This window comes from Tupaia chinensis, unplaced genomic scaffold (genome assembly GCF_000334495.1).
Source record: "Tupaia chinensis unplaced genomic scaffold, TupChi_1.0 Scaffold000484_1, whole genome shotgun sequence".
Lineage (NCBI taxonomy): Eukaryota > Metazoa > Chordata > Mammalia > Scandentia > Tupaiidae > Tupaia > Tupaia belangeri.
Genome location: NW_006159996.1, coordinates 2,380,362 through 2,406,443, shown reverse-complemented (window position 1 = coordinate 2,406,443; position 26,082 = coordinate 2,380,362). Strand labels below are relative to the sequence as shown.

The following is a 26,082-nucleotide window of genomic DNA, read 5'->3' as shown; positions in this document are numbered from 1 at the left end:
GGGGGCATTTGGGTTGGTTCCATGACTTAGCAATTGTGAATAGTGCTGCAATAAACATCGATGTGCAAGCACTTTTGCAATGAAGAATTCTTCTGTCCTTTGGGTAGATACCGAGGAGTGGGATCTCTGGATCATATGGCAGATCTATCTGTAGGATTTTGAGGAATCTCCAAATTATTCTCCACAGTGGTTGGACCAATCTACATTCCTACCAGCAGTGTAAAAGAGTTCCCCTTTCACCACACCCCCATCAACATTTATCATTTTTTGTTTTTTTAATATTAGACATTTTGACTGGGGTTAGGTGGTACCTCATTGTTGTTTTTATCTGCATTTCTCTTACGATGAGGGAGGTCGAACATTTTTTCATATGCCTTTTGGCCATTCGTATGTCATCTTTAGAGAGTGTTTTTTTCATCTCCTTCTCCGATCTTTTAATAGGGTTGATCATCTTTTTTCCAAACAGCTTTTTTAGTTCCTTGTGTATTCTGGTTCTAAGTACTAACTTTTAAGCCTTTAAGAATTTTATGTTGGGGGCCAGCAGGTGGCGTGGTAGTTAAAGCACTGGACACTCCCATATGGCTGGCTGTGATTCAAGTCCCGAACCTGGTGGCATGCTTTCTTACTTTTCTCTCTTTCTCTCTCTCGTCAAATTAAAATAAATGAATGAATAAATGAAAAATTAAATAAATATATATTTTTTAAAAAGAATCTTATGTTGAAATATTTCAGACTTTCAGGAGAGTTACAAGGGTGTTCACAATTTTCTATTACTTACCTATTGACTTGGCTTAACCAAATTTTTATAAACTTTTTTTAGGTTTAACCAAACCTTAATTAGACTTCTCCCCACAGATCTCAAATTTTAGCTTGCTTCTAAATTTGAGCAACTTCTTAAATATCTCCCTCTTAATAGTTCGTTTTCTGAATTAGGTAATCATGAGGGGGGCATTTTCTGTTAAAATGCCCTTATTATGCCATTTTGTCACCCTATCCCCTTGTCCTACTCCCACACCAAAGTCCTCCTAGCCTTGCTTCCTCCTCCCCATTAAAAAAAAAAAAAAAAAAAAAAAAAAAAAAAAAAAACCAAGGGGCCAGCAGGTGTCATGGTGATTAAGAGCTGGGCTCTCATATAGCTGCCCAAGGTTCTACACCTGGACCCAGTGGCTTGAAAATCACATTGAGCATATGTGCGTTTGTGCCCACAATCCTGAGAGGAGAATGGAAGAGAAGGAACTTAAGGGTGTCCATCTCCCTGGGAGGTGATTTCTCACCTTTTTTTTTGGGGGGGGGAGTTTTTTGCTATAGGGTGAATGTACTCGCCAGATAGACAGAGACAGAGAGACAGAAAGTAAGAAATCACCCCCCAGGGGGCATGACCACACTGCAATCCCTTCTCCTCCATTCTCCTCTTGGGATTTTTGGGCACACACGCACATGTGTCCGGAGTGAGTTTAAGCCATTGGGTCTGGGACTTGAACTGCAGTCGACTCCATGAGAGTCCAGTGACATAACCATAAGCCATCTGCTGGTCCCTCTGACATTCTCTTTCTTTGTCTCTCTCGCATCTCTCCAGCAAGCACATGTGCTGTATGGCAAAAAATAAACAAAAACATTTTTCTTTTTGATATTGAGACATTTTAAGATTTGTGGTCAGAGGGTTCTGTCTTCAAATGTTTTATTGAAGATTTTCCTTACTTAAATCCACATTTGTTTTTATTGGACATAATTAACAAAAATAAATGGCTATGCATTTTTTACCTAGATTCATCAATTTTGCTACATTTGTGCATTTTCCCTTTCTCCAAAATATATGCATATACACATGAAATATTACAATATATAACTATATTACATTATATAACATATATAACATTACATATATACACATGCATACACATGCTAAATGCACACTTGTTATTCAGAGATAGTTATTTCTCCTCAACGTCTATGGGGAAAGCATACCTCTGCGCCAGTGATGTTGAATTTAGTCATATGATATGCTTTAATTCACATTGGATTCAATTCCTCACCCCTCGATTTTGGACGTGGCTGTGTCAATACAAAGCAGAGTGTGGTAAGTTTAATACTATCCTGTCCCCCAAATTTTTAAATCCTAACCCCTAGCCTTTGTGAATGTGACCTTATTTAGAAATAGGGTCTTTGCAGATGTAATCAAATTAAAATGAGGTCATACAGGATTAGAGTGGACCCTAAATTCAATGACCGATGTCCTTTTTAGTAGAGAAACATTTGAAGACACATGTACACACACAGGGAAGAAGGTCATGTGATGACAATAATAGAGATTAGATTGATGCTGCTACAAGTCCAGGAAGACCAAGGATTCCTATCAGAAGCTAGGAAAAATCAAGGAAGTATCCTCCCATAAGTCTTTAGAGAGAGCAGAACCCTGCCAACAACTTGATTCTGGGCTTTTAGCCTCCAGAACTGTGAAATAATAATTGTTTTGCTGTTTTGAGCCCTCTGTTTGTAGTAATTTGTTATGGCAGCCCTAGGGAACTAATACACAGCATGAAGTGAGTTGTAGCTTAAAATGTGTTTGCACAAGTGGTCTTGTCCTCTTGCTCTTCTGCCCCTTCATAAGAACGTTCTCTGGACAGCCCACCGATGAGAGGATGATGGGAGTTAGGGGAACAGTACTGGACACATCCTGCATCTGAAGTCAAGCACAGCTAATCTCAGCCTGCATCTGCTAACTCTCATATGTATGACTGGGAATTAATGTTGTTTTGAGCTACTAATTTTGTAAGTGTTTTATTACACTACATTATGTGACAATAGCTAACACATGTAATACATTTGTTTTGCACCTCTTATAGAGGAACATTCTCTAATATGACCTCAATATAACCATCACACTCATGAAATTTAACATGAATATAGTACTATTATCTAATACCTATTTCATGTTCTAATTTCCTCAGTTGTTCCAGTAACATCATTTGTGACTATTTTTTTAATCCAGGATACCATCAAAGATTACACATTGCTTTTAGTTGTCATGTTTCTCTAGTTTTTTTTTTAACTAGAACAATTTATTATTATTATTATTATTATTATTATTATTGGAGAGGTTTTTGCTATAATAGGGTGTGTGTGCTCGCCATCTAGTTTTTTTTTTAACTAGAACAATTTATTATTATTATTATTATTATTATTATTATTGGAGAGGTTTTTGCTATAATAGGGTGTGTGTGCTCGCCAGACAGACAGAGAGACAGAGAGACAGAAAGCGAGAAATCACCCCCCCAGGGGGGATGGCCACGCTGCAATCCCTTCTCCTCCATTCTCCTTTCGGGATCTTGGGCATGCACGCACACGTGCCTGGCATGAGTTTTAAGTCACTGGGTCTGGGACGCAAACCGCGGTCGACTACGTGGGAGTCCAGCAACATAGCCATGATGCTAACTGCTGGTCCCAAAACTAGAACAATTTAGAGAGTACATTTTGTATGACACTTATTTTTTTTTCATGACCCTAGCTTCTTTTTCAAGACACTACCATTCTTAAGGAATTGTTTTTCAGGATATTCCTAATTTGGAGGTTTTAAGAATTGTTTCCTCTTGATTAGAGTTAAGTTAAGCATTTTGACAAAAATACCACATAAGTGATGTGTCCTCATCAGGAGTCATCCAATGTTATTTTATTCCATTATTGGTGATAGTAAGTTTGGTGATTTGCTTATAAAATGCTGTCCATCAAATTTCCCATTTGAAAGGTACCTTTTAATTCTTTTTATAATTAATTAGTGATCTGTGAGAAAGGAGATTTGAAACTACATGAATATACTGCTCCCAAAACAATTCTGTTTACCAATGTTTTTTAATATTCATGGATGATGCTCATCGTGAATTAGTTCATACTTATACTTACATCAGATAAGTGTATGCACGTATGCATGTGGAAATTATGGTACTTACATTTTAAATCTGTTAATATGTTTCTTCTTTTCCTGTCCCCATTTCATATTTACCCTTCCTTGCTCCAAAGTGAGAATTCTTGGTTCCTAACACCATCAATCCATTTACTTACTTACCCAAATCTTAAAATGTGTATAAAAGAATTTTTAAATGATTACACTATTATCTGAATGCCAATTTTTTAAGAAAAAAATACACTCTGTAGGCCAGAGAAAAGTAATTACTCTTACATTGGATAACAAGTTATTTTTTCCATACGTTCTGTCCTTTAAAGACTCTGTTTATAAATTTAGTTAGGTTAAAATCTATTCATTTACATAAAGTATCATTTATTGCACTTATTTCCCTGTCAGTGATAGGTTTGAATGTTTCTGAAAATTTTCTGAGAATTTTGTCACTATTTCCAACTTCTTTCAGAAAAACATACTCTACCTAGTATATTGGAGTGTCTCCCTGTTTGTCATTTCTATTATTGTATCCAAACCTCAAGTAGTTTAATAAATAATAATAAATTTTAATATTGGGTGACATTTATTGTTATAGTCGGTTTTTTTACAAGTATATCAATATCTGGAATCCCCTATAATTTTCTTTCATATATACCTCTCTAGCTTAAAAAACTGTCTATTTTTAGGAGCAGATATACTTTAAAACATTAAAGTCACACCTGCAGTTAGAACTTCACTACCATTTTAGAATTCTATTCTTCTATTGTCTTTTCATGCATCTAAGCTTTCTTATTCATTTTGGCAGTAACAGGATGCTTGGGAGGGATAGAAATCTTTTCTAGGCTGCTCTGTGCAGTAGGAATGCTTTATTATTATTATTAGGACTCCTCTTAATCTTAACATCTGTTGGATTCAATGACAATGCCTTATTGTTCAACATGTACATGTGCATATAATGTTTCCCTCTTCCACAGTAACATAAGAAGTCGTAATATAAACCAATATCATTTGTAGACCAGATTTAATTACACTCCTATTTTAGACAGATGGCAATCATGCCCTTATTATTGCTTATTTTTTTTATATTGGTAGTATGAGAACAGACATCTTTCCATAAAATCTGACTAGTGTTTGGAAACTTCTCAATTTAATTAAATGTAGCCAAGGTCACAGTGATAATTCTTCCTCGTACTAAACACTGATCAATCTCCCCCTTTTATAACTGAAGACACTTAACTCCAAATTCTGTACCTAAATTTCTGTTGAAAATATTTTTTTCTATAAAAATTGACTTTAAGCTTTAAAACAGAAATTGTAACTATTGGCTTCTGGGTTAAGATCCAAATAAGAGTAAATGAGAAAATGTCTGTATGAATATCAAATATTACCTGGGTCGACTGACAGGAAAAGCCATGTGTTCCTCCTGATGGATCCATTTACTTCTGAGAATGGTAAGTTTGTCTGATAAAGAAATCCATCTCATTCTCAATTTGCTACAATTGAATTTACACCAAAACCCATGTATTTGAACATATAGTAAGACTAGCTATATAGCAGTCACTTGTTTCAAAAGAGTTGTGTTGAAGTAATTGGGAAAGAAGTTAGAATGAGAAACTTAGAAATTAGATGGCCAGTGGAATTCTGACTTATTAGCCTTTAAAAAATGTACCCACATTTCCATGGTATTTTTAATTCAAATAATGATATTTGAATAAAGCATTTTTATTAACTCTTATTTTTTATTGTTTCTTATCAAAGAATCTCTACTGACAAAGGAATTAAATGATTAAAAGTAATAAGCATACCAAAAATTTTCTATATTTTCAACTCTATAATAGTTATATACTAGACCTGGAAGAAAATGAAAATAAACAATAGTTTGCTTCCTATTATTCCTATTACTTTTTACCACTTCCTAAATGTAATCACACTTTTCATTTTTCCCAAACTGAGATCAGATCAGTGCTCTCAGCTAAGCTTCCCTGACTCTTTGGTTAACAAGATAGACCTTTTGGGAACCAGTAGTTAGCGTAATGGCTATGTTGCTGGACTCCCACGTAGTCGACCGCGGTTCACGTCCCAGACCCGGTGGCTTAACAAACCGGGTGCGTGTGCATGCGTGCCCAAGACCCCAAGAGGAGAATGGAGGAGAAGGGATTGCGGCATGACCATCCTCCCTGGGGGGTGATTTCTCGCTTTCTGTCTCTATGTCTCTGTCTGTCTGGCAAGCACACGCGCCCTATAGCGAAAACCTCTAAAAAAAAAAAATAGACCTTCTTTAACATTCATTTTAGTAAAATATATTCTGTGAGTGTTTCAGTAAATATTTATAAGTGCAAATTATTATTATTTTTTGGGGGGGGAGAGGTTTTTGCTATAGGGCGCGTGCGCTCACCAGACAGACAGAGAGAGACATAGAGACAGCGAGAAATCACCCTCCAGGGGAGATGGTCACGCCGCAATCCCTTCTCCTCCATTCTCCTCTCAGGATCTTGGTCACGCACGCACACGCACCTGGCGTGAGTTTTAAGCCACCGGGTCCGGGACGCGAACCGCGTTCAATTACGTGGGAGTCCAGCGACATAGCCATTACACTAACTGCTGGTTCCCAGTGCAAATTATTTTTAAATATCTATTTGATAACAAAATCTGACGAAAGAAATGCTTAGAGAAATTTAAATATATTTGCAAGTTATTTTCTTGGGTAGAGGGGAAAGATCACTGTGGACATTCTCCTATACCTTTCTATGGATTTTAAACCAGGCAAACATCTCAAATACCATCTCCCGAGGCCCCAAATCCCAAAGTCCTTCAATTTATGTCTCCAGAGTTTCAGGTCTCACTCCAAAATACTTTTTAAATTTATCAACAGCATTTCTCTTATCAACCACCAGGTGGCAGATGGATCCCATCCTCCCTGGGGGGTGATTTCTCGCTTTCTGTCTCTATGTCTCTGTCTGTCTGGCAAGCACACGCGCCCTATAGCGAAAACCTCTAAAAAAAAAAAATAGACCTTCTTTAACATTCATTTTAGTAAAATATATTCTGTGAGTGTTTCAGTAAATATTTATAAGTGCAAATTATTATTATTTTTTGGGGGGGGAGAGGTTTTTGCTATAGGGCGCGTGCGCTCACCAGACAGACAGAGAGAGACATAGAGACAGCGAGAAATCACCCTCCAGGGGAGATGGTCACGCCGCAATCCCTTCTCCTCCATTCTCCTCTCAGGATCTTGGTCACGCACGCACACGCACCTGGCGTGAGTTTTAAGCCACCGGGTCCGGGACGCGAACCGCGTTCAATTACGTGGGAGTCCAGCGACATAGCCATTACACTAACTGCTGGTTCCCAGTGCAAATTATTTTTAAATATCTATTTGATAACAAAATCTGACGAAAGAAATGCTTAGAGAAATTTAAATATATTTGCAAGTTATTTTCTTGGGTAGAGGGGAAAGATCACTGTGGACATTCTCCTATACCTTTCTATGGATTTTAAACCAGGCAAACATCTCAAATACCATCTCCCGAGGCCCCAAATCCCAAAGTCCTTCAATTTATGTCTCCAGAGTTTCAGGTCTCACTCCAAAATACTTTTTAAATTTATCAACAGCATTTCTCTTATCAACCACCAGGTGGCAGATGGATCCAACATTTTGGAGCGCGACCCAACCCCGCCCTACCGGAAGCTGTCATGTACAGGGAAGCTCTCTGGCCACGCCTAGAGTTCAGCACCCCGGACACGGACAGCGACACCGCCCAGTTTAGTCCCATGACTCGCTGCAGAGATTTTTCACCTGACGAAGGAATTGGCCAACCCAAACTGGTTTCAAGGACCATGTGACTGACTAATTTACAAAGCCAGAGTTGGAGGGGGATATGAAACCCCTTATTTGGGACATTTAGAACTGTGGTAAAACCAGTCGATGTTAAATAATATTTCATACTGCATAACCCTCCACTTTTACTCTCACTACCCGCTGGAATCTAAATAACCAGCGAGTAGCGCCTGGCTACGGGACAGGCATTAGGTTATTAACCTCCGTGTGTTGGTTTATTCCGACGAAATGCGTAAGACACTGAAGGCGGTACAAACGTCTGTGTGAGTTATGGTGGCCAATGCCATGTCTTGCACAAAGCAGCCTGTCAGCTCTCCCAAGAAACCAGCCTGGAGACGGACTGCTCTTTCTCATTTTCCAATTATCCACAAACAGCAGCTGCCTCTTTGTTCGCATGAAATCACTGTTTTAAGCATACAGGCTGATCGCACTGGAGCAGAAGTGTGTTGTAGAAGTGACGGTTTAAGTGTCATTTTTCCAGTTGCCTAGCGACTGATCAGACACAAAGAGCACGGTCTGGGGTTTGACTAGTGTCTGAGAAAGGCAAAAACCCAAGGGCAAATGAAAATGGGTTCAGGATAGCATAATATATTACCTGGGGCTAGAGTTTAGAATCAATCTAGTTAAGCCTCAATGCTGGGGAAGTAGGTAGGTCTAAGGAAGAACTAGTAACTATTTAAGGTAGACAAATAGGGTACGTTAAGCCGGGTTTTAGTTGTAATTTATCCGCATTAACGGATCGCTTTCTTTTTCAGTTTCAGCAACGAAGATTCAGATCTTTAACCAGCAGAGGGCGAGTGGACTGCATTTTTCGCCCCTCAGACACTCCCTCTTCCATCCTCCCCCTCTGCCTCCGGGAAATTAATTTATTAGGCTTTTCAAATACAGACCAAGCCGAGGAAGGTGGGGTGGCAGGAGAGCAGTGCAGGACTTGGCAGACTGCCAGCCCTGTCAGCCTTGAACGTGTGACTGCACTGAACTCCTGACACGCCTCTCCCTGCTCCAGGCTGCGGATGAGACTGCAGTGGTGGTTGCAGGAGGGAGCAGAGATGAACGTCAGCCCCACCTTCAGGAGCTGTCATTTTTGGGGTCACTAGCTTAAGAGAATTGAGATGACCAAAGGTAGCCTGCGAAGGAGAGAAAGACGGAACAAGCAGTATTATTCTCAGGGCCGATAGTATGTGCTGGAATAACAGGAAATAAAGGCTCTGCTCTGCTTTGACACCCTAGGAACACAAATTGGGGGGGGGTGTCTGGGGGTTAAGGAAAGGGAGGAGATGATAGGAAACACTGCAAGTTCTGGCTGAGTCATCTTTAACAGAGAACAAGCAAAGCAAGCCAGCTCAGGAGGAGAGACAATGAGAGAAAGCCTGCCAGAATACAGGCAGAGCAATAAAGCAGTTAATTTATTGTTGGGCGGGCCCTCTGTATTCTGGAGGGTCTTACCTTGTAAGATTTTGCAGAACCTCCTTGGGCAGGCAGCCAGAAATCCCATTAATTGGACATGCCCTTTCTCATCCACATATTATGTCTCGGAATTCATCTAACTCGGTTTCAGACTGGTAAAATTAATTTTTCCTGGAGGCCATTACTCTAAATTTTATGCAGCATTGCATTTTCTCTCCCTCATCACTAAATTTTTGTAGAGTTTGTGTTTAAAGGACTCCATTTAATTAATAAATCAATTTATAAGAGATTGTGAGACTCTGTTAAAGTTGGTATTGGGAAGACAAAAGTATCTTAAAAGAATAGATCGACATTCTTCAGAAAAGCATAATTTGACTCACAGCATTATGATTAATTTTACAGGTGCATTGCATTTCTGTGTATGCCAGAGGGTACATGTGCCTGCCAGAGAGAGAGAGAACATGTCCCCCAGTGGGGACTGCTTATTCCACAGTCCCCTTTCCTCCATTCCCCCATCCTTCAGGATCCTGGGCATGAGTACCACAAGCTATGGGAGGAGGGATTCCAACAGTGATCAGCGATGTGGGATCCATCTCCTTCCAGACAGCATTTAACCACTGTGCCATGGGGCCAGCCAGTAAATTCCATTTCAATGGTGCATACAGCACACTTACGTTTCTACATACTAAACCTTGTTCACGTCACGTCTAAATCCAAATGAGTGCGTGCATAAAATCAGCTGATATAATCTCCCCTTGCAATCAGAATTATCTTTGTTTTTAATTATTTAATTAGTTTAATGTATTATTTTAATTTTTGCTGTTATTTTAAAATTTGGTAAAGGGCCTAAGCATATGTATATGTGTGCAAAAAAAGATGTGCCAGATTGTTCACCACAGCTCAATCCTGGAAGCAATCCAATGTACCTCAACAATAGAATGGATAAGTATGTTGTCACGCCATATACAGAAATACATACAGCAATGACAATTAAAAAAAACCTACTACTACCACTACTAAAACTACTGCAACAATATTTAGAAATCCTGCAAATACAATGTAATACTCAGAAACAAATATCAGAAACAAATGAAATACTTCTGTAATATTCTATTTATATAAAGCTCAATGATTGGAAAATCTATTTTTTTTTTTAGAGACATTTTTTGCTATAGGGCACGTGTGCTTCGCAAAGAGACAGAAAGTGAGAAATCACCCCTCAGGGGGGGTGGCCACATGGCAATCCCTTTTCCATTTTCCTCTCGGGATTTTGAACATGCCCATGCCTGACTTGAGTCTTAAGCCACCAGGGCTGGGACTCAAACTGTGGTCAACTACGTGGGAATCCAGCGAGCTAACCATTATGTCATCTGCTGATCCCTTGGAAAATCTATTCTAAGATGATGAAACTGAGGATAGTAGTTACTTTAGTGGAAATAAAGACTAGACGGGGGCACAAAGGAGGCTTTAAGAATTTTATAATATTCTGCTTCTTGTTCAGGGTTGTAGTTACATGGATGTATTCACTCTAAAAATCTATTGAAACTACTATGATTTGTTCATGGTAAGTATGTTATACTACAATAAAAAGTATACTTTTAAAAGGCATGACAGTGATTGTGTCATACCCATGTTTAAAACTATTGAATATTGAGACCGGCAGGTGGCGTGGTTGTTAAGAGTGTTGGACTTCCACATGATTTGAGTCCTGGACCTGGTGGCTTTCTGTCTTTCTCTCTCCTCTCTCTCTCTTTCTCTCATCTCTCACTCTATCCCTCTCTGGTCAAATTAAAATTAATTTTTTTAAAAGTTAAATAAAAGATGATTTTAAAAACTCAAACTATTGAATATCTTCCCAGTATGTTAAGTTAAATCTAAATTTCTTAATATGGTCTATAAGGCCCTGCATAAACTAATCCTATCTAAAATTTAAATCTCTTATTAACTTCATTCTTAGTCACCAAACGAATTATTTTCAGCTGCCATCATTTTCTAGACCATATCAATCTCTTTTTACTCTTGGGCCTTTAAGTTTCCTGTTTTATTTGACCTTTGCCATGACATAAACACCTCTTTAGAAAAGTTTACCTTGATTCTCCTATATGAAGTCCCTGGGTTATTTTTCTATTTACTACTGCAAGAAATGACCACAATGGCTTTAAACAAAACAGACTTATTATCTAATGCTTTTGAAGGTCAGAGTTCAAAAAGGGTCTCACTGGGCTAAAGTCAAGCTATTAGCAGGATAGGAATGCATTCCATCTGCACACTCTAGGCAAGGATTGCTTTCCTTGTCTTTTTAAAAGAGTTATTTTATTTTATTTATTATCATTATTCTTAATTTGACAGAGAGAGAGAGGGAAAGTGAAAAAGCAAGGCACTAGGTCTGGGGCTTGACCCCTAGTTGATTATGTGGAAGTTCAGTGCCTTAACTGCCACACCACTTGCCTTTTTCAGCTTTTAAAGACTTCCAGCATTCCTGGGACCAGCAGTTAGCGTAATGGCAATGTCGCTGGACTCCCACGTAGTCGACCGCGGTTCGAGTCCCAGACCCGGTGGCTTAAAACTCAAACCGGGCATGTGTGCGTGCGTGCCCAAGATCTGGAGAGGGGAATTGAGGAGAAGGGATTGCGGCGTGGCCATCCCCCCTGGGGGGTAATTTCTCACTTTCTGTCTCTCTGTCTCTCTCTGGCGAGCGCACGCGCCCTATAGCAAAAAATCTCTCTCTCAAAAAAAAAAAGACTTCCAGCATTCCTGGGCTTATAGAAATCTGGGCTTATTTGAAATCAGCAGCGCAGAATTCTCAAGTCTCTAGCTCTGATATTCTCTCTTTTTCTACTGACTCTATTTTCCACTTTTGTTTTTTGGAGAGGTTTTCGCTATAGGGTGTGTGCACTCACCAGACCGAGAGAGACATAGAGACAGAAAGCGAGAAATCACCCCCTGGGGGGGTGTGTGGTGGTCATGCCGCAATCCTTTCTCCTTCATTGTCCTCTCGGGATCTTGGGCACGCACGCACACGCGCCTGGCGTGAGTTTTAAGCCACTGGGTCCAGGACGTGAACTGCGGTTGACTACGTGGGAGTCCAGCGACATAGCCATTACGCTAACTGCTGGTTCCCGTCCACTTTTTAAAAAAATAATTATTTATTTAGTTTTATTTATTATTATTTTTAATTTGCTATAGTCATGGGTGCTCACCAGAGAGAGAGAGAAAGTGAGAAAGTAAGTTGCCAAGTCAGGGACTCAAACCATCGTTGTGGGGATTCCAACACCCTAACCACCATGCCGCCTGCTGACCCCTAATTATTATTTTTAAATTTGCTGTAGGGCCCATGCAAGAGAGGCAGGAGATAGAGGGCGGGGGTAGAGTTTGGGAAAGTCACCAGGAACTCAAACTGTGGCTGGCCACGTGAGAGTGCAGCACCTTAACCACCATGCCACACATTGGTCCCTCTTTTCCACTTAATTTTTTTTAGAGGGATTTTTGCTATAGGATACATGTGCTCACCAGAGAGACAGAAAGCAAGAAATCACCCCCTAGGGGAGGTGGACATGTGGCAATCCCTTCTCCTGTCAGAATTTTGGGCATTCACACACATACACCCCGGCTGAGTTTCAAACTGTTGGGTCTGGGGCTCAAACTGAGGTCCATGTGGGAGTCCAGCCACATAACCATTATGCCGTTTTCTGGTCCCTTTCTTTTCCACTTTTAAGGCCCCTTGTGATAACATTAGTTTCACTCAGATAATCCCGAATAATCTCTGGATCTCAAGGTTAGCTAATTAGACCTGTTAATTCTCCTGTGCTATGTAATATAACATATTCACAAGTTCTGGATGCCAGAATGTAGACATCTTTGAGGGAGGCATTATTCTGCCTACCACAGTACCCCACTTCTGTTTCAAGCATGGCATCATGTTTGTTTTCTTAAGAACACTAATCATGATTTAAAATTGTTTAAAATATTTGTTTACTTGTTCACAAAATTTAATGTATTTGTTTTTTTAAAAGAATTGTTTTATTTAACTTTATTTATTTTTTTATTTATTTTAATTTGACCAGAGAGGGACAGAGTGAGAGAGAGAGAAAGTGAGAAAGCAGGCCACATGTAAGGACTCGAAACATGGTGGGCCATGTGGGAGTCCAGCGTCCTTAACCACCATAGCATCTGCCGGCCCCCCAAATTTAATGTATTTGATAACTACAATGTAAATTCTATGCGAGCACAGACCCTATCTATGATGTTATCTTCTGGTTTTTTTTTTTTTCTCTTCTGTTTTGTGAGTACTCAGCATGATGCCTAATATGCTGTAGGAATTTGGTATTTGTGGGAAGAATAAGTAAATTATCATAAACTTACACTGTATTTTGACACTTATCTACTCGGTTTGGCTTTTATCTTTCCTGGTCATATAAAATTATACACTGGGTCTTGGTAGGAGGGAAATTTCTGGAGGAGTCACAGTTAGTTCTCCATCATATTAACTCACTATAGCAAAATCACGCCTAGGAACAGAAACCCATTGACACCACTGTAAGCCTTCATCTTTATATTTGATTAGAAAGTTGGCTTATAAATTGCCAGCTCATGGGAAATAGCATGCCACAGGACTCATGCAATTTTCTTTTATTATTTTATTTTACTTTATTTATCTTTTGTATTTTTGCCATGGGGTTTGTGCACTCACTGGGGAGAGAGAGAGAAGAAATGAGAAATCACTCTCAGGTGGATGACCATGCTTCAATCTCTTCTCCATTCCTCTCTTGAGATTCTGGGCAAACAGATACATGTGCCAGGCATGATTTTCAAGCCTCCAGGTCCGGGACTCAAACTGTGATTGGCCATGAGGGAGTACAATGCCTTAACCATCATGCCACCTGCTGCCCCCATCTTTCTTTTATTTTTGATTGACAAATAATGATATATATTTAATTATAATGATATATATATTTAATTATAATGATAATGATATGACTATAATTATTATATATTACTTATTATATATATATATATATATATAATTATTTGTTGACAGAATTTTGGGTGTGTGCCCTCACTGAAGAGACAGAGAGAGACAGCGAAAAATCACCCCCAGAGGGATGGCCATGCCGCAACCCCAGCTCTTCTATTCTCCTTTGGGGATTTTGGGCATGCATGCACACACACCTGGCGAGAATTTTAAGCCACTGGGTCTAGGACTCAAACCACAGTTAACTACATGGAAGTCCAGCAATGTAACCTTTATGCCATCTGCTGATCCCAATAATTGTATATATTTTAAAGAGAAAAATGACATAATTTGATGATGGATTTAATAGAAAGTTAAATCATACAAAAAGCTCTTTGTTTTGAGTATCTTGGTAATTGATGATGTCATTCACTGATACGGGGAAAGTTGTGATTAGATTGGGATGGAAAATCAATTTTTGGACATATTAAATTAGAAATGTTTATTAAACATCTAACATCTGAAGGCTAAGAGGAGATGTCACATCTGGAAATAGAAATTTCAGAATAAGGAGTAAGAAAACTAATGAAAACAACGAAACAGAATGAAATTGCTAAGGAATTTGTGTACAAAGAAAGAAGGTCAATCCTAAGGCATTTCAGCCTTTAGAGGCATAGAAAATGTAGAAAAGCCCACAAAAAAGACTGAGGGAGGGAATAGCTAGTGCAGTAGGAGGAAGTTTAGGAAAGAATGTGCTTTGAAAGTCATGTGGAGAAGCTGTTTGAAGAAAGGGGCTGGCCTGTGGCCTAGTGGTTAAGACAGCAGGATCCCATATGCTCAGTTGTTTGAGTCCCCGACCCCAGGGTTTAAGGAACACAGTGGCATGTGTGAGTGGAGACCCAAAATCCCAAAAGGAGGAAGAAATAGAGAAGACATTGTGGTGTGCCTATGCCCTATAAAGGGTGCTTTCTCCCTTTCTCTCACTCTCTCTTTCCTTCTCCCTGTTTCTCTCCAGCAAGCACATATGCCCTCTGGCAAGTTAAAAGAGAAGAAGAAAGGAGGGGCCAGATGGTGATCCAGTCGGTTCCAGATTCACATCCCAGTGCCCGCTTATAAACACTAGGAGCATGCTCCTGGTCTAGTTCTGTGAGGCTGCAGACGGATCATTAAATGAAGACTCTGGGGTGTGTCTCTCTCTTTCACATGCTCTCTCTGAAGGAATAATAAACTTAAAAAGGAGAGAGAAATTCTGGCCAGCAGGTGGCATGGTAGTTAAGGTACTGGACTCCCACATAGGCTGACCATAGTTTGAATCTTGGACCTGGAAACTTGCTTTCTCACTTTCCTTCTCTTCTTCTCTGTCTCTCCCTGGCCAAATTAAAAACATAATAATGATGAAGAATATAATTCTTCTTTAAATAAAGGAGAGAAATTCAGGACCAGCAGGTGTCGTGGCGAAGTTACTGGACTCTCATATGGCAAACTGTGGCTTGCGTCCCAGAACTGGTGGATGGGAACTCACGTCCCGTGCATACGCCTATGTGAACAAAATTCCAGGAGGAGAATGGACGAGAAGGGATTGCACTGTGCCATTCCCCCGCCTAGGGGATGATTTCTCACTTTCCTTCTCACTGTCTCTGTCTCTCCTATGAGTGCATGCACCCTATGGCAAAAACCTAAAAAAATTAAATTAAATAAAAGACAAACTCCTCTCATACATTCAATGGAAAAGAAAAAAATTAAAAAGAAGGAGGAAGAAAATAGTGAAGAGAGTTTAGGAAAACGAGACTCAACACAGAAAGATGGAGGTCCCTTATGACCTTGGCAAAGCAGATTCAATGAATTGATAAAAATCCGATCTAATGTGACAATACCTTATGAATTATTATACAGCTTAGATTCCTTTTAAATAATGCTACTTGAAGTAGAGCTTATATAAATCGGTCTATATATGTGTAATAAATTAACTTCTAATTCACAAATTCTTGATAATAGCAGATCAAAGTATACAGATGCTTTCACTGTGAGGATGGCTGCCTAAGGGGAATACTGAGTCAAATTTTCTTTATATTTCTGAAGATGCTATTTTATTCTATTACTTTCAGTAATGGAAACCACAATTTTAAACTCTTCCTCTTTTCTGGAGTAGCTACAGGTATCTAATCTGTATCTTAAAATAAGAAAACAAACTTATTCTCTAAGAGCTCTTGGTTGAACTTCTATTTTATCTAAACCAATGGCTTTTGAAGCATTTTCCAAGGACTCCATGTGAGGCACTGGCGTTTACAAACTAGTCCTTTGAATTACTTGTGTTTATTCCATGATGAAGCTGTTTCCAATAACTGGCATCGTGACTGCTTGACCTCCTAATCTTACAAATTGTTCACTCTTCAGGGCTCATGACCTTCCTGTAGACCCAGAAAAGAGTTTTGGAATTCTGCCACTAAATAAGCCAAGCCAGCTCTGTTCTACCAACGTGTTTGAAGAACTTACCTGCTAAAGACTTTCATTCACCCAATACTCAATCACCACCACAGTCATTCAGTCACAAAATATTAAGTTTGGCCTATTCTGAAGTAAAAAAATATAATATTGAATAAGATAGGTATCATTCCAGCTTTGCAAAACTTAGATCTTTTTTTTTAGAGGTTTTTGCTATAGGGCATGTGCACTTGCCAGACAGACAGAGAGAGACAGAGAGAAAGTGAGAAATCGCCCTCCAGGGGGGATGACCATACCGCAATCCCTTCTCCTCCATTCTCCTCTTGGGATCTTGGGCACGCACACACATGCACCCTGCGTGAGTTTTAAGCCACTGGGTCCAGGATGCAAACCGTGGTTGACTACATGGGAGTCCAGCGACATAGCCATTATGCTAACTACTGGTCCCCATGCAAAACTTAGATCTTAATGGGTAAGATAGATAATTAAATTGTTATCATAAATATGTTACAGGCCTCCCTAAGAAGATTGGAAAAGGCTAGGCTCTGAAATATAAGTTATCTTGCCAAAGAAGAAGGGAAATAGTGACCTAGTAATAGTTAAAGGTGGGGCCAGAAGGTGGCCTGCTAGTTAGGGCCCTAGACTTGACTGCAATTTGAGTACTGGACCCGGCAGCTTGCTTTCCCACTCTCTCTCTCTCTGTCTCTCTCTGGCATGTATCCTATAGCAAATAAATAAAATTAAATAAATAATTTTTTGAGAGAGATTCTTGCTATAGAGAAATCACTCGAATGGGAGGATGCCCATGCTGCAATCCCTTCTCCTCCATTGTCATCTTGGGATTTTGAGCACACACACACACACACACACACATGTGCCCGGCGTGAGTCTCAAGCTGCTAGGTCTCTGACTTGAACTGCAGTGACTATGTTGAAGTCCAGCACCTTAACCACTGTGCCACCTGCTGTTCCCAAATAAGTTATTCTTTATGAAAACAGTGAAAAGCATGTGTAAAGATATTTTTTAAATGATGAAAAGATAATGTATTTGAAGAATGCTGTGGGAAAGGAATAAATTTTACCATTTTTTTCTCCTTTAGGATAATCTATGTCAACACTTCTTAGAGATCTTTAAACTATCTTAATAATTGTTTGTTGTTATGGATAAATGTCATATTTCATTTTTGAATTATTATTTTTTTGCAGTAGCTAATAAGAATTAGCTAATACATATATTAATAATATTCATTAGCTAATATCTGTATTAGCTAATATAGATAGGCACTAGCATGAAATGATAATAATTCTTTTTTTCTTTTAGTTTTTTTTTTTTTTTTTTGAGAGGTTTTTGCTATAGGGCACGTGCGCTTGCCAGAAAGACAGAGAGAGACAGAAAGCAAGAAATCACCCCCCAGGGGGGATGGCCACATAGTAATCCCTTCTCCTCCATTCTCTCAGGATCTTGGGTGCACACCCATACACGCCCGGTGTGAGTTTAAGCCACCGGGTCCGGGACTCAAACCACGGTCGACTATGTGGGAGTCCAGTGTCATAGCCATTATGCCAACTGCTGGAGTGTTTGCATGGAGCGTGTGTGCTCCCCAGACACACATGCACACACACACACACACACACACACACACACATACACACACACACGTGGAGACAGGGAAGGTGGGAAATAATGCCTCTGCGGTGGGAAGGAAGAGGTTGCAATCAACAACTGCACATCCCTTCTCTTCCATTCTCCTCTTGGGATTTTAGGCATGCACGCATGACCAGGGTATGTTTTCAAGCCAACAGATCCCCAATTCCAACCAGAGTTGACCATTTGGTATCCAACATCTTAACCACCATACCACTTCCTGGCCCCAAAATAATAATCAGTTTTTTTATTATCTTCAAAAATGTTTTTCAGATAATTTCAGAAACATATTTTCTTTTTTAAAACAATTATCTATTTAATTAATTAATTAATTAATTATTTTCATTTGCTACAGGGCATGCATACTCACCAGAGAGAGAGAGAGAGACACAGAGAGAGAGAAAGTGAGAAAGCAAGCCACCAGGTCCAGGACAAAAACCACCATCAGCCATGTGGGAGTTCAACACCTTAATCACCATGCCCCCAGAAACATTTTTAAGATGTTATTCTCTAACTTCCAAGATTGCCTAACAACCAAGTTATTCATTATTCTCCCTCATGAGACCTTCTGGAATCCCTGTACAAATTAAGCACTGCTTCTTATCCCAATTCCACAATAAGAATCAAGATGAACACAATAATTTATCAATAGCTATTTAATTATTAATGCTTTACTTCTAATATCTCTGAGTATAACACTGAAAGAAATACATTTTTTCCCTAAAATTGAATAAACTCAAGAAATACCTAACTGATGGTTCGTCCTCTCACTATTCCTGGAGATCTGGGTATAGAAGAGGTAAATGAACACAGGTAATTAAATGTTACACGGAGAGTTTAATCGTAATAATTTTGTCTGTGAGAAACTGAAGAGGTACCTAATACTGTTTTCATTTTATACATATGGAAACTGAGGCCCCAAAAAGTGGGCTGCAAGTTAATTTTTAAAAATCATCTTGGAAAAATATTAGACTGCAAGTTAATAAAAAAGTCATCTTGAAAATCAGATTCTAGGGAACCAGCAGTTAGCGTAATGGCTATGTCACTGGACTCCCACGTAGTCGACCGTGGTTCACGTCCCAAACCCGGTGGCTTAAAACTCACGCCGGGCATGTGTGCGTGCGTGCCCAAGATCCCGAGAGGAGAATGGAAGAGAAGGGATTGCGGCGTGACCATCTCCCCTGGGGGGTGATTTCTCGCTTTCTGTCTCTATGTCTCTGTCTGTCTGTCTGGCGAGCACATGCACCCTATAGCAAAAACAAACAAACAAACAAACAAAAAAAAACAAAAAAAAACTCTCCAAAAAAAAGAAAGAAAAAAAGAAAATCAGATTCTAAGTCCAAGTCAAGTGCTTTTCTCACTTGAGTGAGAAAGACACTATCTTTCTCTTTATCAAAATGTGAGGGCCAGTGTTTAAAATTCCATGGACTTAATCAACTAACAAATATTTATAGATAATCTATGATATTTTTAAGATTGTTCTAGATGCCAAGGACATAGCAGTGAATAAATCAACAAAAATCTCTGCCTCCTGGAAATCCAGATCGATAATCAGACCACTGATGTCAGCTTCACCCTTGGAACATTTACAGGACTGGATACATTTAATGTGGGTGTGTGTGGGTGTGTGTGTGTGTGTATGTGTATAAAAAACTTGCCAGGCACATGTCCATGTGTGCCTCAAATCCCCAGAATGGAAAAATGGAGAAGGGTCTGTGATGTGACCACATTCTATTGGGAGGTGCTTTCTGCCTGCACCCTCTCTTTTTCTCTCTCTGGTAAGTGCATGCGCCCTCTGGCAAAATTTAAAAAACAAAAACAGAAAGATGTTTTCAGACCACAAAAGCTAAGTTCACCGCCAACAGACCACACACTAAAGCTCTTCTCAAGATTCTGCTTTAGGCAATATCTCTTCTTTTTAAGCTGAGCATTTCCTTACATTCATATACACCACAATCCATTCATTCGTCAGTGGGTACTTAGGTTGTTTCCATGTCTTGGCTATTGTGAATAATGCTGCGATGAACATGGGATACAGGTGTTTCTCTGAGGATACTGATTTAATTTCTTCAAGTATACATTCAGAAGTAGAATTGCTGGATAATATTGTAGTTCTATTTTTTTTTGAAAGATATTTTGCTATAGGGTGTGTGTGTGCTTTGCCAGAAATACAGAAAGTGAGGACCCCCCCCCCCCCCCCCGGGGAATGACCACGCTGTAATCCCTTACCCCCCATCATTATCTTCCTAGGAGTTTGGGCACACATGCACACATACCCAATGTGAGTTTCAAGTTGCAGGTCTGGGATTTGAACCACAACTGGCCATGTGGGAGTTCAGTGCCTTAATCATTATGCCACCTGCTGGCCCCTTGTAGTTCTTTTTTTAATTATTTGAGGAACCTCCACATTGTTTTCTATAATGATTGTACCAATTTACATTACCAACAGTGTAAAGTTTCCTTTTCTCCAAATCCTTCTCAATCCTTGTTATCTCTTGTCCCTTTGATAATTGCCATCCTAAGAAGAAAATATTGCCATTTACAATGACCTGGATGAAATTGGAGTACATTGTGGTAAATGAAATATGCCAGATCAGGAAGAAAGATACTGTATGTATTTTTCTCACTTTCATGTACCATCTTTTAAAAATTGTCAAATATTTAGAAACAGAGTAGAATACATTGTTCCTTGGCTTTTTAACTAATATCAAGCACAGAACCAGAGAGTAGAACAGTGAATTCCAGAGGCAGGGATGGGGAGAGAAATTGAAAGATATAGGTCAAAGGATACAAACTGGCAGTTATGTAAGAAGGGCTATCATTAATAATATTTTATAATACACTGAAAATTTGCTAAGGCAGATTTTTTGGTAGAGATTTTTGCCTTAGGGTACATGTGTTCACTGGAGAGAGAAACAGAGACAGTGAGAGGGAAATTGAAAAATCACCTCCCAGGTGAGATGGCCATGCCACAATCCCTTCTTCTCCATTCTCCTTCCAGGACCTTGGACACACATGCACACATGCCTGGTGTGAGTTTCAAGGCACCAGGTTCAGGACACAAACGATTGCTGGTCATGTGGGAGTCCAGCAACGTAACCGCTTTGCCATCTGCTGGCCTGCTAAGGCAGATTTTAAGGGGTTTTATCACACACACACAAAAGAAGTGACTATGAATGTGAAGGACATGTTGATTTGCTTACCTATAATAAACATTTCATCATATATATGTGTAACAAAACATCATGTTGTATGCCTTATGTATATAATACACACACACACACACACACACACACATATATATATATAATAAAATACATTTTAGGCCCAGCCTGATGGCACAGTCAGTAGCAAAGTGAAATGCAAGTTTGGAAGCCACATGGCTGACCATGGGTTCAGATTCCCTGGCTGGCCTGAAAATGTGCGTGTGCATGCCCAGGATTCTAATGAGCTGGAAGGCTGCAGGAAGGGAATTGTTGAGGAGACACTGTTGAGGATGCTTCTCTCTCCTCCCTCTCACTCTCTCATAGGCACACACAAATACATTCTACCTTGAATAAAAATAAACAAACTTGGAAAATGATAAAAAAATTATATTCTGGGAAAAAGAAACCTCATCTCATATGGAATATATAAAGTGCAAAAAGGAATAAACAATATGTTGCTGGACTCCCATATAGTTGACTGCAGTTCGAGTCCTGGACCTGGCAACTTAAGACATGCTGGGCGTGCATGTGTGTGTGTGTATGTGTGTGTGTGCCCAAAATCCCAAGAGGAGAATGGAGAAGATGGGATTGTGGTGTGGCCATCCCTTCTGGGGGGTGATTTCTTGTTTTCTGTTTCTCTATCTCTCTCTGTCTCTCTGGCAAGTTCACATGCCCTATAGCAAAAATCTCTCTCTCAAAAAAAATTATATATACATATATATAAAATAGCATAATAATGATGATAGTGATAATAATAATGTTTGGAGGCTTTTAAAGAAGAAAAAAGATAAAGATAAAATTAAGACACATTAAAACTATGGCATATAAATGGTTATGGAGGTGAATGAATTTAAAGTGTCTAATAACTTGTTTAGTTCAAGAGAGGAAGATATAGATTGATTTTAAACATTAATACATTAGATATACATGTTGTAATTATTAGAGTAACCAATAAAATAGCAAGAAATAAAATTTACTTATCCAAACCAAGAAATTTTGAAAAGAAAACAATTTACCAACCATTCACAAAAACAATCAGAAGAGAAAAGCAGATATAAAAAATAAATAGCCCAAAATATGACATATGTATATGTATCCAAATAAATAACTAAGCCCAAATATGTAATTCCAAGAAATATAAATGAATTAAATGCTTTAGTGAAACCCAAAGATTATAAGACAAAACGAAGACTACGTTATCTAAAGAGTGTTTATATTATTGGGTCACACTGACAGACTAACGGAGACAGCTTTCTTCCTGTCTGCTCAGCAAAACCAGGAGAACATGGAGAAGACCAAATCAGCAAAAGGAAATGAAGCATTTCTTAACACATGTAAATATACTATATAAAGGGACCAGCAGGTGGCATGGTGGTTAAGAAACTGGACACTCCCACATGGCTGACCATGGTTCAAATAAACAAACTTGGAAAATGATAAAAAAATTATATTCTGGGAAAAAGAAACCTCATCTCATATGGAATATATAAAGTGCAAAAAGGAATAAACAATATGTTGCTGGACTCCCATATAGTTGACTGCAGTTCGAGTCCTGGACCTGGCAACTTAAGACATGCTGGGCGTGCATGTGTGTGTGTGTATGTGTGTGTGTGCCCAAAATCCCAAGAGGAGAATGGAGAAGATGGGATTGTGGTGTGGCCATCCCTTCTGGGGGGTGATTTCTTGTTTTCTGTTTCTCTATCTCTCTCTGTCTCTCTGGCAAGTTCACATGCCCTATAGCAAAAATCTCTCTCTCAAAAAAAATTATATATACATATATATAAAATAGCATAATAATGATGATAGTGATAATAATAATGTTTGGAGGCTTTTAAAGAAGAAAAAAGATAAAGATAAAATTAAGACACATTAAAACTATGGCATATAAATGGTTATGGAGGTGAATGAATTTAAAGTGTCTAATAACTTGTTTAGTTCAAGAGAGGAAGATATAGATTGATTTTAAACATTAATACATTAGATATACATGTTGTAATTATTAGAGTAACCAATAAAATAGCAAGAAATAAAGTTTACTTATCCAAACCAAGAAATTTTGAAAAGAAAACAATTTACCAACCATTCACAAAAACAATCAGAAGAGAAAAGCAGATATAAAAAATAAATAGCCCAAAATATGACATATGTATATGTATCCAAATAAATAACTAAGCCCAAATATGTAATTCCAAGAAATATAAATGAATTAAATGCTTTAGTGAAACCCAAAGATTATAAGACAAAACGAAGACTACGTTATCTAAAGAGTGTTTATATTATTGGGTCACACTGACAGACTAACGGAGACAGCTTTCTTCCTGTCTGCTCAGCAAAACCAGGAGAACATGGAGAAGACCAAATCAGCAAAAGGAAATGAAGCATTTCTTAACACATGTAAATATACTATATAAAGGGACCAGCAGGTGGCATGGTGGTTAAGAAACTGGACACTCCCACATGGCTGACCATGGTTCAAGTCCTGGACCTGGTGGCTTGCTTTCTCACGTCCCCCATCCCCTCTCTATCTATCTGTGTGTCTCTTTCTCTGGTCAAATTAAAATAAATTAATAAATAAATTAAAAAAATATATACTATATAAACAAAAAATCTTGTTATGTTACATCATTGTTCTTTATATTGTCATAATTTAAAATATATAATCAATCAGGCTAAGTCTAACATTGATTCTTACAGCTCTCCATTAGCCATACTCCCTGCACAACTAAATACAACAGAATTATTTGCATACCAATGAGCCTAATTATTACAGATATGTTTTGTATTGCCTTCTGAGTCATCTCAGAGACATTCACTTATGGTCGGTATAGTTTTAGTGGTATACTACTCTAATTCTCTGAATACTGAGAATCACTAAATGGTATGTAAGTATGGCAACTTGCTATTAATAATCTTTGATTAACCAAATTTTCTTTTATAGCATGCTAAATTTTATTTATAACAGATGAAAAAATCATTTACCTATTTTATTAGCTGCAGGACTGCTTAGTAAAATTTATTACTAATTACTGATAAAGTAGAACTCTAACCATATAAGTCTTCCACTGAAGATGTGACAGCATCTTCCCAAAGGCTCACAAACAGAAATTTCTTACACTTGAATGCACTTAAGTGGAGTGGACTTAGCTATTATACCCCATGGCAATACTATTGCTAATAGCAAAGATTAACATCTTTACCTTCTTAGAAAACTACTCTTCCAGTACCAGATGTCATAACAAGCTGCGTAGCAACAAGAACCCCTGCCTTCATAGAGTTTGTATTCTTAGGGATAGGATGAGTAAGAAAAGAAAAAAAAAAAGTAGATAATTTATTAGATGGTGAGCAGTTCTGCAAAATATAAAAACAAGGAAGGAGAATAAGGAAGCAGTAGAAAGGAGGGGAGGCTACACAGAAAAGATTATGTTAGCAAAAGCAAGAACAAAGCATGTAGATACCTGAGAAGAATATTCCAGATAAAGTGAACAGTAATGCAAAGAACCTCTGACAGAAGTGTGTCCAGCATGTTTAGGGAACATCAAAGAATTAGAGTAGCTGGATCAAAGGAAGATTTGGGTGAAGTAAGTTAGGAAGGAACAGCTTGTATAGAACCTTGTCAGTAATTATCATATCCTGGCTTTTACATGGGAGAGATGGACATATCTTAGGGGAATTTGAACTGAAGAATGATCAAACCAACTAATGTTTTCTTTCTTTCTCTTCTTTCTTTCTCTTTCTTCTTTCTTTCTTTCTTTCTTTCTTTCTTTCTTTCTTTCTTTCTTTCTTTCTTTCTAGTTTTGCTCTAGGGCATATGTGCTTACTGGAGAGAGACAGACAGAGTGAGAGGGAAAGTGAGATATCATCCCCCAGGAGGGATAGCCACGTTGCAATCCCTTCTCCTCCAATCCCAAAATCATTTTGGGCAAGCATGCACACATGCCCAGCTTAATTTTCAAGTCACCAGGTCTGCGACTTGAACCACAAAGTTGACCATGTGGGACCCAGCTGCCTTAATCTCCAAGTCACCTGCTGGCCCCAACTAATGTTTTAACCTGGCCAATGGGGCTACCTTACTGAGAATAGACTGAAGAAGGCAAGAGAAAAAGAACAGAGATGACTTAGACTCTGGTAATAACCTGTGAAAGACTATGGTACCTTGGACTAGGGCAGTGAAACGGTAGTGATTAGAACCGGTTGGATGCAGAGTAAATTCTGAAGATAAAGACAACAGGATTTTCTGATGGATTAGATATGCTAAAAAGAGAGAAGCCAAAGATGATTCTGGAATTTGGCCTGAGCAACTAGAAAAATGGAGTTGCTTTTATTTTTTTATTTTATTTTATTTTATTTTGAGAGGTTTTTCGCTATAGGGCGTGTGCGCTCGCCAGACAGACAGAGAGAAACAGAGACAGAAAGCGAGAAATCACCCCCCAGGGGGGGATGGCCACGCTGCAATCCCTTCTCTTCCATTCTCCTCTCGAGATCTTGGGCACGCACACACACGCGCCTGGCGTGGGTTTTAAGCCACCAGCTCCGGGACGCGAACCGCGGTCGACTATGTGGGAGTCCAGCGACATAGCCATTATGCTAACTGCTGGTTCCCGATGGAGTTGCTTTTAACTAGCAGAGGGAATAGGATATTTTGGGAAAAAACATAAATAATTTCCATTTTTAAAGGATAAACTTGTGATGCCTATTAAACACC

General features: G+C 38.8%; 1 long non-coding RNA gene across 1 annotated transcript in view; it reads left to right on the top strand.

The window, feature by feature from the left end:
• LOC114009202 (uncharacterized) overlaps positions 1 to 9,884 on the top strand; it is a 30,357-nt gene extending 20,473 nt beyond the window's left edge. Inside the window, exon 3 of the long non-coding RNA XR_003550653.1 lies at positions 7,527 to 9,884. This is a non-coding gene — a long non-coding RNA (uncharacterized LOC114009202). The remainder of the gene's footprint in view (positions 1 to 7,526) is intronic.
• Positions 9,885 to 26,082: the final 16,198 nt, after the last annotated feature.